Genomic DNA, 14,681 nt, shown 5'->3' with positions numbered 1-14,681 from the left:
AAAATTTATTTCGACATGCTACTGATACATGTAATTCCACATGAATGTGTTTAGATATGCTACTGATACAAGTAACTCACATGAATTTATTTAGATATGCTACTGATACATGTAACTACACATGAATTTATTTAGATATGCTACTGATACATGTAACTCCACATGAATTTATTTAGATATGCTACTGATACATGTAACTCCACATGAATTTATTTAGATATGCTTCTGATACATGTAACTCCACATGAATTTATTTAGATATGCTACTGATACATGTAACTCCACATGAATTTATTTAGATATGCTACTGATACATGTAACTCCACATGAATTTATTTAGATATGCTACTGATACATGTAACTCCACATGAATTTATTTAGATATGCTACTGATACATGTAACTCCACATGAATTTATTTAGATATGCTACTGATACATGTAACTCCACATGAATTTATTTAGATATGCTACTGATACATGTAACTCCACATGAATTTATTTAGATATGCTACTGATACATGTAACTCCACATTAATTTATTTAGATATGCTACTGATACATGTAACTCCACATGAATTTATTTAGATATGCTACTGATACATGTAACTCCACATGAATTTATTTAGATATGCTACTGATACATGTAACTCCACATGAATTTATTTAGATATGCTACTGATACATGTAACTCCATATGAATTTATTTAGATATGCTACTGATACATGTAACTCCACATGAATTTATTTAGATATGCTACTGATACATGTAACTCCACATGAATTTATTTAGATATGCTACTGATACATGTAACTCCACATGAATTTATTTAGATATGCTACTGATACATGTAACTCCACATGAATTTATTTAGATATGCTACTGATACATGTAACTCCACATGAATTTATTTAGATATGCTACTGATACATGTAACTCCACATGAATTTATTTAGATATGCTACTGATACATGTAACTCCACATGAATTTATTTAGATATGCTACTGATACAAGTAACTCACATGAATTTATTTCGATATGCTACTGATACATGTAACTCCACATGAATTTATTTAGATATGCTACTGATACATGTAACTCCACATGAATTTATTTAGATATGCTAATGATACATGTACTCCACATGAATTTATTTAGATATGCTACTGATACACGTAACTCCACATGAATTTATTTAGATATGCTACTGATACATGTAACTCCACATGAATTTAATTAGATATGCTACTGATACATGTAACTCCACATGAATTTATTTAGATATGCTACTGATACATGTAACTCCACATGAATTTATTTAGATATGCTACTGATACATGTAACTCCACATGAATTTATTTAGATATGCTACTGATACATGTAACTCCACATGAATTTATTTAGATATGCTACTGATACATGTAACTCCACATGAATTTATTTCGACATGCTACTGATACATGTAATTCCACATGAATGTGTTTAGATATGCTACTGATACATGTAACTCCACATGAATTTATTTAGATATGCTACTGATACATGTAACTCCACATGAATTTATTTAGATATGCTACTGATACATGTAACTCCACATGAATTTATTTAGATATGCTACTGATACATGTAACTCCACATGAATTTATTTAGATATGCTACTGATACATGTAACTCCACATGAATTTATTTAGATATGCTACTGATACATGTAACTCCACATGAATTTATTTAGATATGCTACTGATACATGTAACTCCACATGAATTTATTTAGATATGCTACTGATACATGTAACTCCACATGAATTTATTTAGATATGCTACTGATACATGTAACTCCTTATGAATTTATTTAGATATGCTACTGATACATGTAACTCCACATGAATTTATTTAGATATGCTACTGATACATGTAACTCCACATGAATTTATTTAGATATGCTACTGATACATGTAACTCCACATGAATTTATTTAGATATGCTACTGATACATGTAACTCCACATGAATTTATTTAGATATGCTACTGATACATGTAACTCCACATGAATTTATTTAGATATGCTACTGATACATGTAACTCCACATGAATTTATTTAGATATGCTACTGATACATGTAACTCCACATGAATTTATTTAGATATGCTACTGATACATGTAACTCCACATGAATTTATTTAGATATGCTACTGATACATGTAACTCCACATGAATTTATTTAGATATGCTACTGATACATGTAACTCCACATGAATTTATTTAGATATGCTACTGATACATGTAACTCCACATGCATTTATTTAGATATGCTACTGATACATGTAACTCTACATGAATTTATTTAGATATGCTACTGATACATGTAACTCCACATGAATTTATTTAGATATGCTACTGATACATGTAACTCCACATGAATTTATTTAGATATGCTACTGATACATGTAACTCCACATGAATTTATTTAGATATGCTACTGATACATGTAACTCCACATGAATTTATTTAGATATGCTACTGATACATGTAACTCCACATGAATTTATTTAGATATGCTACTGATACATGTAACTCCACATGAATTTATTTAGATATGCTACTGATACATGTAACTCCACATGAATTTATTTAGATATGCTACTGATACATGTAACTCCACATGAATTTATTTAGATATGCTACTGATACATGTAACTCCACATGAATTTATTTAGATATGCTACTGATACATGTAACTCCACATGCATTTATTTAGATATGCTACTGATATATGTATCTCCATATGAGTTTATGTAGATATGCTACTGATACATGTAACTCCATATGAATTTATTAAGATATGCTACTGACACATGTAACTCCACATGAATTTATTTAGACATGCTACTGATACATGTAACTCCACATGAATTTATTTAGATATGCTACTGATACATGTAACTCCACATGAATTTATTTAGATATGCGACTGATAAATGTAACTCCACATGAATTTAATGAATTTATTTAGATATGCTACTGATACATGTAACTTGACATGTATTTATTTAGATATGCTACTGATACATGTAACTCCACATGAATTTATTTAGATATGCTACTGATACATGTAACTCCACATGAATTTATTTAGATATGCTACTGATACATGTAACTCCACATGAATTTATTTAGATATGCTACTGATACATTTAACTCCACATGAATTTATTTAGATATGCTACTGATACATGTAACTCCACATGAATTTATTTAGATATGCTACTGATACATTTAACTCCACATGAATTTATTTAGATATGCTACTGATACATGTAACTCCACATGAATTTATTTAGATATGCTACTGATACATGTAACTCCACATGAATTTATTTAGATATGCTACTGATACATGTAACTCCACATGAATTTATTTAGATATGCTACTGATACATGTAACTCCACATGAATTTATTTAGATATGCTACTGATACATGTAACTCCACATGAATTTATTTAGATATGCTACTGATACATGTAACTCCACATGAATTTATTTAGATATGCTACTGATACATGTAACTCCACATGAATTTATTTAGATATGCTACTGATACATGTAACTCCACATGAATTTATTTAGATATGCTACTGATACATGTAACTCCACATGAATTTATTTAGATATGCTACTGATACATGTAACTCCTTATGAATTTATTTAGATATGCTACTGATACATGTAACTCCACATGAATTTATTTAGATATGCTACTGATACATGTAACTCCACATGAATTTATTTAGATATGCTACTGATACATGTAACTCCACATGAATTTATTTAGATATGCTACTGATACATGTAACTCCACATGAATTTATTTAGATATGCTACTGATACATGTAACTCCACATGAATTTATTTAGATATGCTACTGATACATGTAACTCCATATGAATTTATTTAGATATGCTACTGATACATGTAACTCCACATGAATTTATTTAGACATGCTACTGATACATGTAACTCCACATGAATTTATTTAGATATGCTACTGATACATGTAACTCCACATGAATTTATTTAGATATGCTACTGATACATGTAACTCCACATGAATTTATTTAGATATGCTACTGATACATTTAACTCCACATGAATTTATTTAGACATGCTACTGATACATGTAACACCACATGAATTTATTTAGATATGCTACTGATATATGTAACTCCACATGAATTTATTTAGATATGCTACTGATACATGTAACTCCACATGAATTTATTTAGATATGCTACTGATACATGTAACTCCACATGAATTTATTTAGATATGCTACTGATACATGTAACTCCACATGAATTTATTTAGATATGCTACTGATACATGTAACTCCACATGAATTTATTTAGATATACTACTGATACATGTAACTCAACATGAATTTGTTTAGATATGCTACTGATACATGTAACTCCACATGAATTTATTTAGATATGCTACTGATACATGTAACTCCACATGAATTTATTTAGATATGCTACTGATACATGTAACTCCATATGAATTTATTTAGATATGCTACTGACACATGTAACTCCACATGAATTTATTTAGACATGCTACTGATACATGTAACTCCACATGAATTTATTTAGATATGCTACTGATACATGTAACTCCATATGAATTTATTTAGATATGCTACTGATACATGTAACTCCACATGAATTTATTTAGATATGCTACTGATACATGTAACTCCACATGAATTTATTTAGATATGCTACTGATACATGTAACTCCACATGAATTTATTTAGATATGCTACTGATACATGTAACTCCACATGAATTTATTTAGATATGCTACTGATACATGTAACTCCACATGAATTTATTTAGATATGCTACTGATACATGTAACTCCACATGAATTTATTTAGATATGCTACTGATACATGTAACTCCACATGAATTTATTTAGATATGCTACTGGTACATGTAACTCCACATGAATTTATTTAGATATGCTACTGATACATGTAACTCCATTTGAATTTATTTAGATATGCTTCTGATACATGTAACTCCACTTGAATTTATTTAGATATGCTACTGATACATGTAACTCCACATGGATTTATTTAGATATGCTACTGATACATGTAACTCCACATGAATTTATTTAGATATGCTACTGATACATGTAACTCCACATGAATTTATTTAGATATGCTACTGATACATGTAACTCCACATGAATTTATTTAGATATGCTACTGATACATGTAACTCCACATGAATTTATTTAGATATGCTACTGATACATGTAACTCCACATGAATTTATTTAGATATGCTACTGATACATGTAACTCCACATGAATTTATTTAGATATGCTACTGATACATGTAACTCCACATGAATTTATTTAGATATGCTACTGATACATGTAACTCCTTATGAATTTATTTAGATATGCTACTGATACATTTAACTCCACATGAATTTATTTAGACATGCTACTGATACATGTAACTCCACATGAATTTATTTAAATATGCTACTGATACATGTAACTCCACATGAATTTATTTAGATATGCTACTGATACATGTAACACCACATGAATTTATTTAGATATGCTACTGATACATGTAACTCCACAGGAATTTATTTAGACATGCTACTGATACATGCAACTCCACATGCATTTATTTAGATATGCTACTGATACATGTAACTCCATATGAATTTATTTAGATATGCTACTGACACATGTAACTCCACATGAATTTATTTAGACATGCTACTGATACATGTAACTCCAAATGAATTTATTTAGATATGCTACTGATACATGTAACTCCACATGAATTTATTTAGATATGCTACTGATACATGTAACTCCACATGAATTTATTTAGATATGCTACTGATACATGTAACTCCTCATGAATTTATTTAGATATGCTACTGATACATGTATCTCATTATGAATTTCTTCAGATATGCTACTGATACATGTAACTTCACATGCATTTATTTAGATATGCTACCGATGCATGTAACTCCACATGAATTTATTTAGATATGCTACTGATGCATGTAACTCCACATGAATTTATTTAGATATGCTACTGATACATGTAACTCCACATGAATTTATTTAGATATGCTACTGATACATGTAACTCCACATGAATTTATTTAGATATGCTACTGATACATGTAACTCCACATGAATTTATTTAGATATGCTACTGATACATGTAACTCCACATGAATTTATTTAGATATGCTACTGATACATGTAACTCCACATGAATTTATTTAGATATGCTACTGATACATGTAACTCCACATGAATTTATTTTGATATGCTAATGATACATATAACTCCACATGAATTTATTTAGATATGCTACTGATACATTTAACTCCACATGAATTTATTTAGATATGCTACTGATACATGTAACTCCACATGAATTTATTTAGATATGCTACTGATACATGTAACTCCACATGAATTTATTTAGATATGCTACTGATACATGTAACTCCACATGAATTTATTTAGATATGCTACTGATACATGTAACTCCACATGAATTTATTTAGATATGCTACTGATACATGTAACTCCAAATGAATTTATTTAGATATGCTACTGATACATGTAACTCCACATGAATTTATTTAGATATGCTACTGATGCATGTAACTCCTCATGAATTTATTTAGATATGCTACTGATACATGTAACTCCACATGAATTTATTTAGATATGCTACTGATACATGTAACTCCACATGAATTTATTTAGATATGCTACTGATACATGTAACTCCACATGAATTTATTTAGATATGCTACTGATACATGTAACTCCACATGAATTTATTTAGATATGCTACTGATACATGTAACTCCACATGAATTTATTTAGATATGCTACTGATACATGTAACTCCACATGAATTTATTTAGATATGCTACTGATACATGTAACTCCACATGAATTTATTTAGATATGCTACTGATACATGTAACTCCGTATGAATTTATTTAGATATGCTACTGATACATGTAACTCAATATGAATTTATTCAGATATGCTACTGTTACATGTAACTCCACATGAATTTATTTAGATATGCTGCTGATACATGTAACTCCCCATGAATTTATTTAGATATGCTACTGATACATGTAACTCCACATGAATTTATTTAGATATGCTACTGATACATGTAACTCCACATGAATTTATTTAGATATGCTACTGATACATGTAACTCCACATGAATTTATTTAGATATGCTACTGATACATGTAACTCCACATGAATTTATTTAGATATGCTACTGATACATGTAACTCCACATGAATTTATTTAGATATGCTACTGATACATGTAGCTCCACATGAATTTAATTAGATATGCTACTGATACATGTAACTCGACATGAATTTATTTAGATATGCTACTGATACATGTAACTTCACATGAATTTATTTAGATATGCTACTGATACATGTAACTCCACATGAATTTATTTAGATATGCTACTGATACATGTAACTCCACATGAATTTATTTAGATATGCTACTGATACATGTAACTCCACATGAATTTATTTAGATATGCTACTGATACATGTAACTCCACATGAATTTATTTAGATATGCTACTGATACATGTAACTCCACATGAATTTATTTAGATATGCTACTGATACATGTAACTCCACATGAATTTATTTAGATATGCTACTGATACATGTAACTCCACATGAATTTATTTAGATATGCTACTGATACATGTAACTCCACATGAATTTATTTAGATATGCTACTGATACATGTAACTCCTTATGAATTTATTTAGATATGCTACTGATACATGTAACTCCACATGAATTTATTTAGATATGCTACTGATACATGTAACTCCACATGAATTTATTTAGATATGCTACTGATACATGTAACTCCACATGAATTTATTTAGATATGCTACTGATACATGTAACTCCACATGAATTTATTTAGATATGCTACTGATACATGTAACTCCACATGAATTTATTTAGATATGCTACTGATACATGTAACTCCTTATGAATTTATTTAGATATGCTACTGATACATGTAACTCCACATGAATTTATTTAGATATGCTACTGATACATGTAACTCCACATGAATTTATTTAGATATGCTACTGATACATGTAACTCCACATGAATTTATTTAGATATGCTACTGATACATGTAACTCCACATGAATTTATTTAGATATGCTACTGATACATGTAACTCCACATGAATTTATTTAGATATGCTACTGATACATGTAACTCCTTATGAATTTATTTAGATATGCTACTGATACATGTAACTCCACATGAATTTATTTAGATATGCTACTGATACATGTAACTCCACATGAATTTATTTAGATATGCTACTGATACATGTAACTCCACATGAATTTATTTAGATATGCTACTGATACATGTAACTCCACATGAATTTATTTAGATATGCTACTGATACATGTAACTCCACATGAATTTATTTAGATATGCTACTGATACATGTAACTCCACATGAATTTATTTAGATATGCTACTGATACATGTAACTCCACATGAATTTATTTAGATATGCTACTGATGCATGTAACTCCACATGAATTTATTTAGATATGCTACTGATACATGTAACTCCACATGAATTTATTTAGATATGCTACTGATACATGTAACTCCACATGAATTTATTTAGATATGCTACTGATACATGTAACTCCACATGAATTTATTTAGATATGCTACTGATACATGTAACTCCACATGAATTTATTTAGATATGCTACTGATACATGTAACTCCCCATGAATTTATTTAGATATGCTACTGATACATGTAACTCCCCATGAATTTATTTAGATATGCTACTGATACATGTAACTCCACATGAATTTATTTAGACATGCTACTGATACATGTAACTCCAAATGAATTTATTTAGATATGCTACTGATACATGTAACTCCACATGAATTTATTTAGATATGCTACTGATACATGTAACACCACATGAATTTATTTAGATATGCTACTGATACATCATAAACTCCACATGAATTTATTTAGATATGTTACTGATACATGTAACTCCACTTGAATTTATTTTGATATGCTATTGATGCATGCAACTCCACATGAATTTATTTCGATATGCTACTGATACATGTAACTCCACATGAATTTATTTAGATATGCTACTGATACATGTAACTCCACATGAATTTATTTAGATATACTACTGATACATGTAACTCCACATGAATTTATTTAGATATGCTACTGATACATGTAACTCCACATGAATTTATTTAGATATGCTACTGATACATGTAACTCCACATGAATTTATTTAGATATGCTACTGATACATGTAACTCCACATGAATTTTTGTAGATATGCTACTGATACATGTAACTCCACATGAATTTATTTAGATATGCTACTGATACATGTAACTCCACATGAATTTATTTAAATATGCTACTGATACATGTAACTCCACATGAATTTATTTAGATATGCTACTGATACATGTAACTCCACATGAATTTATTTAGATATGCTACTGATACATGTAACTCCACATGAATTTATTTAGATATGCTACTGATACATGTAACTCCACATGAATTTATTTAGATATGCTACTGATACATGTAACTCCACATGAATTTATTCAGATATGCTACTGATACATGTAACTCCACATGAATTTATTTTGATATGCTACTGATACATGTAACTCCACATGAATATATTTAGATATGCTACTGATACATGTATCTCCACATGAATTTATTTAGATATGCTACTGATACATGTAACTCCACATGAATTTATTTAGATATGCTACTGATACATGTAACTCCACATGAATTTATTTAGATATGCTACTGATACATGTAACTCCACATGAATTTATTTAGATATGCTACTGATACATTTAACTCCACATGAATTTATTTTGATATGCTACTGATACATGTAACTCCACATGAATTTATTTAGATATGCTACTGATACATGTAACTCCATATGAATTTATTTAGATATGCTACTGATACATGTAACACCACATGAATTTATTTAGATATGCTACTGATACATGTAACTCCACATGAATTTATTTAGATATGCTACTGATACATGTAACTCCACATGAATTTATTTAGATATGCTACTGATACATGTAACTCCACATGAATTTATTTAGATATGCTACTGATACATGTAACTCCACATGAATTTATTTAGATATGCTACTGATACATGTAACTCCACATGAATTTATTTAGATATGCTACTGATACATGTAACTCCACATGAATTTATTTAGATATGCTACTGATACATGTAACTCCACATGAATTTATTTAGATATGCTACTGATACATGTAACTCCACATGAATTTATTTAGATATGCTACTGATGCATGTAACTCCACATGAATTTATTTAGATATGCTACTGATACATGTAACTCCACATGAATTTATTTAGATATGCTACTGATACATGTAACTCCACATGAATTTATTTAGATATGCTACTGATACATGTAACTCCACATGAATTTATTTAGATATGCTACTGATACATGTAACTCCACATGAATTTATTTAGATATGCTACTGATACATGTAACTCCACATGAATTTATTTAGATATGCTACTGATACATGTAACTCCACATGAATTTATTTAGATATGCTACTGATACATGTAACTACACATGAATTTATTTAGATATGCTACTGATACATGTAACTCCACATGAATTTATTTAGATATGCTACTGATACATGTAACTCCACATGAATTTATTTAGATATGCTACTGATACATGTAACTCCACATGAATTTATTTAGATATGCTACTGATACATGTAACTCCACATGAATTTATTTAGATATGCTACTGATACATGTAACTCCACATGAATTTATTTAGATATGCTACTGATACATGTAACTCCACATGAATTTATTTAGATATGCTACTGATACATGTAACTCCACATGAATTTATTTAGATATGCTACTGATACATGTAACTTGACATGAATTTATTTAGATATGCTACTGATACATGTAACTCCACATGAATTTATTTAGATATGCTACTGATACATGTAACTCCACATGAATTTATTTAGATATGCTACTGATACATGTAACTCCACATGAATTTATTTAGATATGCTACTGATACATGTAACTCCACATGAATTTATTTAGATATGCTACTGATACATGTAACTCCACATGAATTTATTTAGATATGCTACTGATACATGTAACTCCACATGAATTTATTTAGATATGCTACTGATACATGTAACTCCACATGAATTTATTTAGATATGCTACTGATACATGTAGCTCTACATGAATTTATTTAGATATGCTACTGATACATGTAACTCCACATGAATTTATTTAGATATGCTACTGATACATTTAACTCCACATGAATTTATTTAGATATGCTACTGATACATGTAACTCCACATGAATTTATTTAGATATGCTACTGATACATGTAACTCCACATGAATTTATTTAGATATGCTACTGATACATGTAACTCCACATGAATTTATTTAGATATGCTACTGATACATGTAACTCCACATGAATTTATTTAGATATGCTACTGATACATGTAACTCCACATGAATTTATTTAGATATGCTACTGATACATGTAACTCCACATGAATTTATTTAGATATGCTACTGATACATGTAACTCCTTATGAATTTATTTAGATATGCTACTGATACATTTAACTCCACATGAATTTATTTAGACATGCTACTGATACATGTAACTCCACATGAATTTATTTAGATATGCTACTGATACATGTAACTCCACATGAATTTATTTAGATATGCTACTGATACATTTAACTCCACATGAATTTATTTTGATATGCTACTGATACATGTAACTCCACATGAATTTATTTAGATATGCTACTGATACATGTAACTCCACATGAATTTATTTAGATATGCTACTGATACATGTAACTCCACATGAATTTATTTAGATATACTACTGATACATGTAACTCCACATGAATTTATTTAGATATGCTACTGATACATGTAACTCCACATGAATTTATTTTGATATGCTACTGATACATGTAACTCCACATGAATTTATTTAGATATGCTACTGATACATGTAACTCCACATGAATTTATTTAAATATGCTACTGATACATGTAACTCCACATGAATTTATTTAGATATGCTACTGATACATGTAACTCCACATGAATTTATTTAGATATGCTACTGATACATGTAACTCCACATGAATTTATTTAGATATGCTACTGATACATGTAACTCCATATGAATTTATTTAGATATGCTACTGATACATGTAACTCCACATGAATTTATTTAGATTTGCTACTGATACATGCAACTCCACATGAATTTATTTAGATATGCTACTGATACATGTAACTCCACATGAATTTATTTAGATATGCTACTGATACATGTAACTCCACATGAATTTATTTAGATATGCTACTGATACATGTAACTCCACATGAATTTATTTAGATATGCTTCTGATACATGTAACTCCATATGAATTTATTTAGATATGCTACTGATACATGTAACTCCACAGGAATTTATTTAGACATGCTACTGATGCAACTCCACATGCATTTATTTAGATATGATACTGATATATGTAACTCCATATGAATTTATTTAGATATGCTACTGATACATGTAACTCCACATGAATTTATTTAGATATGCTACTGATACATGTAACTCCACATGAATTTATTTAGATATGCTACTGATACATGTAACTCCACATGAATTTATTTAGATATGCTACTGATACATGTAACTCCACATGAATTTATTTAGATATGCTACTGATACATGTAACTCCACATGAATTTATTTAGATATGCTACTGATACATGTAACTCCACATGAATTTATTTAGATATGCTACTGATACATGTAACTCCTTATGAATTTATTTAGATATGCTACTGATACATGTAACTCCACATGAATTTATTTAGATATGCTACTGATACATGTAACTCCACATGAATTTATTTAGATATGCTACTGATACATGTAACTTGACATGAATTTATTTAGATATGCTACTGATACATGTAACTCTGTTTGAATTTATTTAGATATGCTACTGATACATGTAACTCCACATGAATTTATTTAGATATGCTACTGATACATGTAACTCCACATGAATTTATTTAGATATGCTACTGATACATGTAACTCCACATGAATTTATTTAGATATGCTACTGATACATGTAACTCCACATGAATTTATTTAGATATGCTACTGATACATGTAACTCCACATGAATTTATTTAGATATGCTACTGATACATGTAACTCCACATGAATTTATTTAGATATGCTACTGATACATGTAACTCCACATGAATTTATTTAGATATGTTACAGATACATGTAACTCCACATGAATTTATTTAGATATGCTACTGATACATGTAACTCCACATGAATTTATTTAGATATGCTACTGATACATGTAACTCCACATGATTTTATTTGGATATGCTACTGATACATGTAACTCCACATGAATTTAATTATATATGCTAATGATACATATAACTCCACATTCATTTATTTAGATATGCTACTGGTACATGTAACTCCACATGAATTTATTTAGATATGCTACTGATACATGTAACTCCACATGAATTTATTTAGATATGCTACTGATACATGTAACTCCACATGAATTTATTTAGATATGCTACTGATACATGTAACTCCACATGAATTTATTTAGATATGCTACTGATACATGTAACTCCACATGAATTTATTTAGATATGCTACGGATACATGTAACGTCACATGCATTTATTTAGAGATGCTACTGATACATGTAACTCCACATGAATTTATTTAGATATGCTACTGATACATGTAACTCCACATGAATTTAATTAGATATGCTACTGATACATGTAACTCCACATGAATTTATTTAGATATGCTACTGATACATGTAACTCCACATGAATTTATTTAGATATGCTATAAATACATCTAACTCCAATTGAATTTATTTAGATATGCTTCTGATACATGTAACTCCCCATGAATTTATTTAGATATGCTACTGATACATGTAACTCCACATGAATTTATTTAGATATGCTACTGATACATGTAACTCCACATGAATTTATTTAGATATGCTACTGATACATGTAACTCCACATTAATTTATTTAGATATGCTACTGATACATGTAACTCTGCTTGAATTTATTTAGATATGCTACTGATACATGTAACTCCGTATGAATTTATTTAGATATGCTACTGATACATGTAACTCCACATGAATTTATTTAGATATGCTACTTATACATGTAACTCCACATGAATTTATTTTGATATGCTACTGACACATGTAAGGCTACATGAATTTATTTTGATATGCTACTTATACATGTAACTCCACATTCATTTATTTAGATATGCTACTGACACCTATAGTTCCAC

The sequence above is a fragment of the Protopterus annectens genome, chromosome 14.part0 (assembly GCF_019279795.1).
Source record: "Protopterus annectens isolate FY-2018-M chromosome 14.part0, PAN1.0, whole genome shotgun sequence".
In the NCBI taxonomy this organism is placed as follows: domain Eukaryota; kingdom Metazoa; phylum Chordata; order Ceratodontiformes; family Protopteridae; genus Protopterus; species Protopterus annectens.
The sequence above is the reverse complement of the archived record's forward strand: the minus strand, read 5'-3'. Positions refer to the sequence as shown.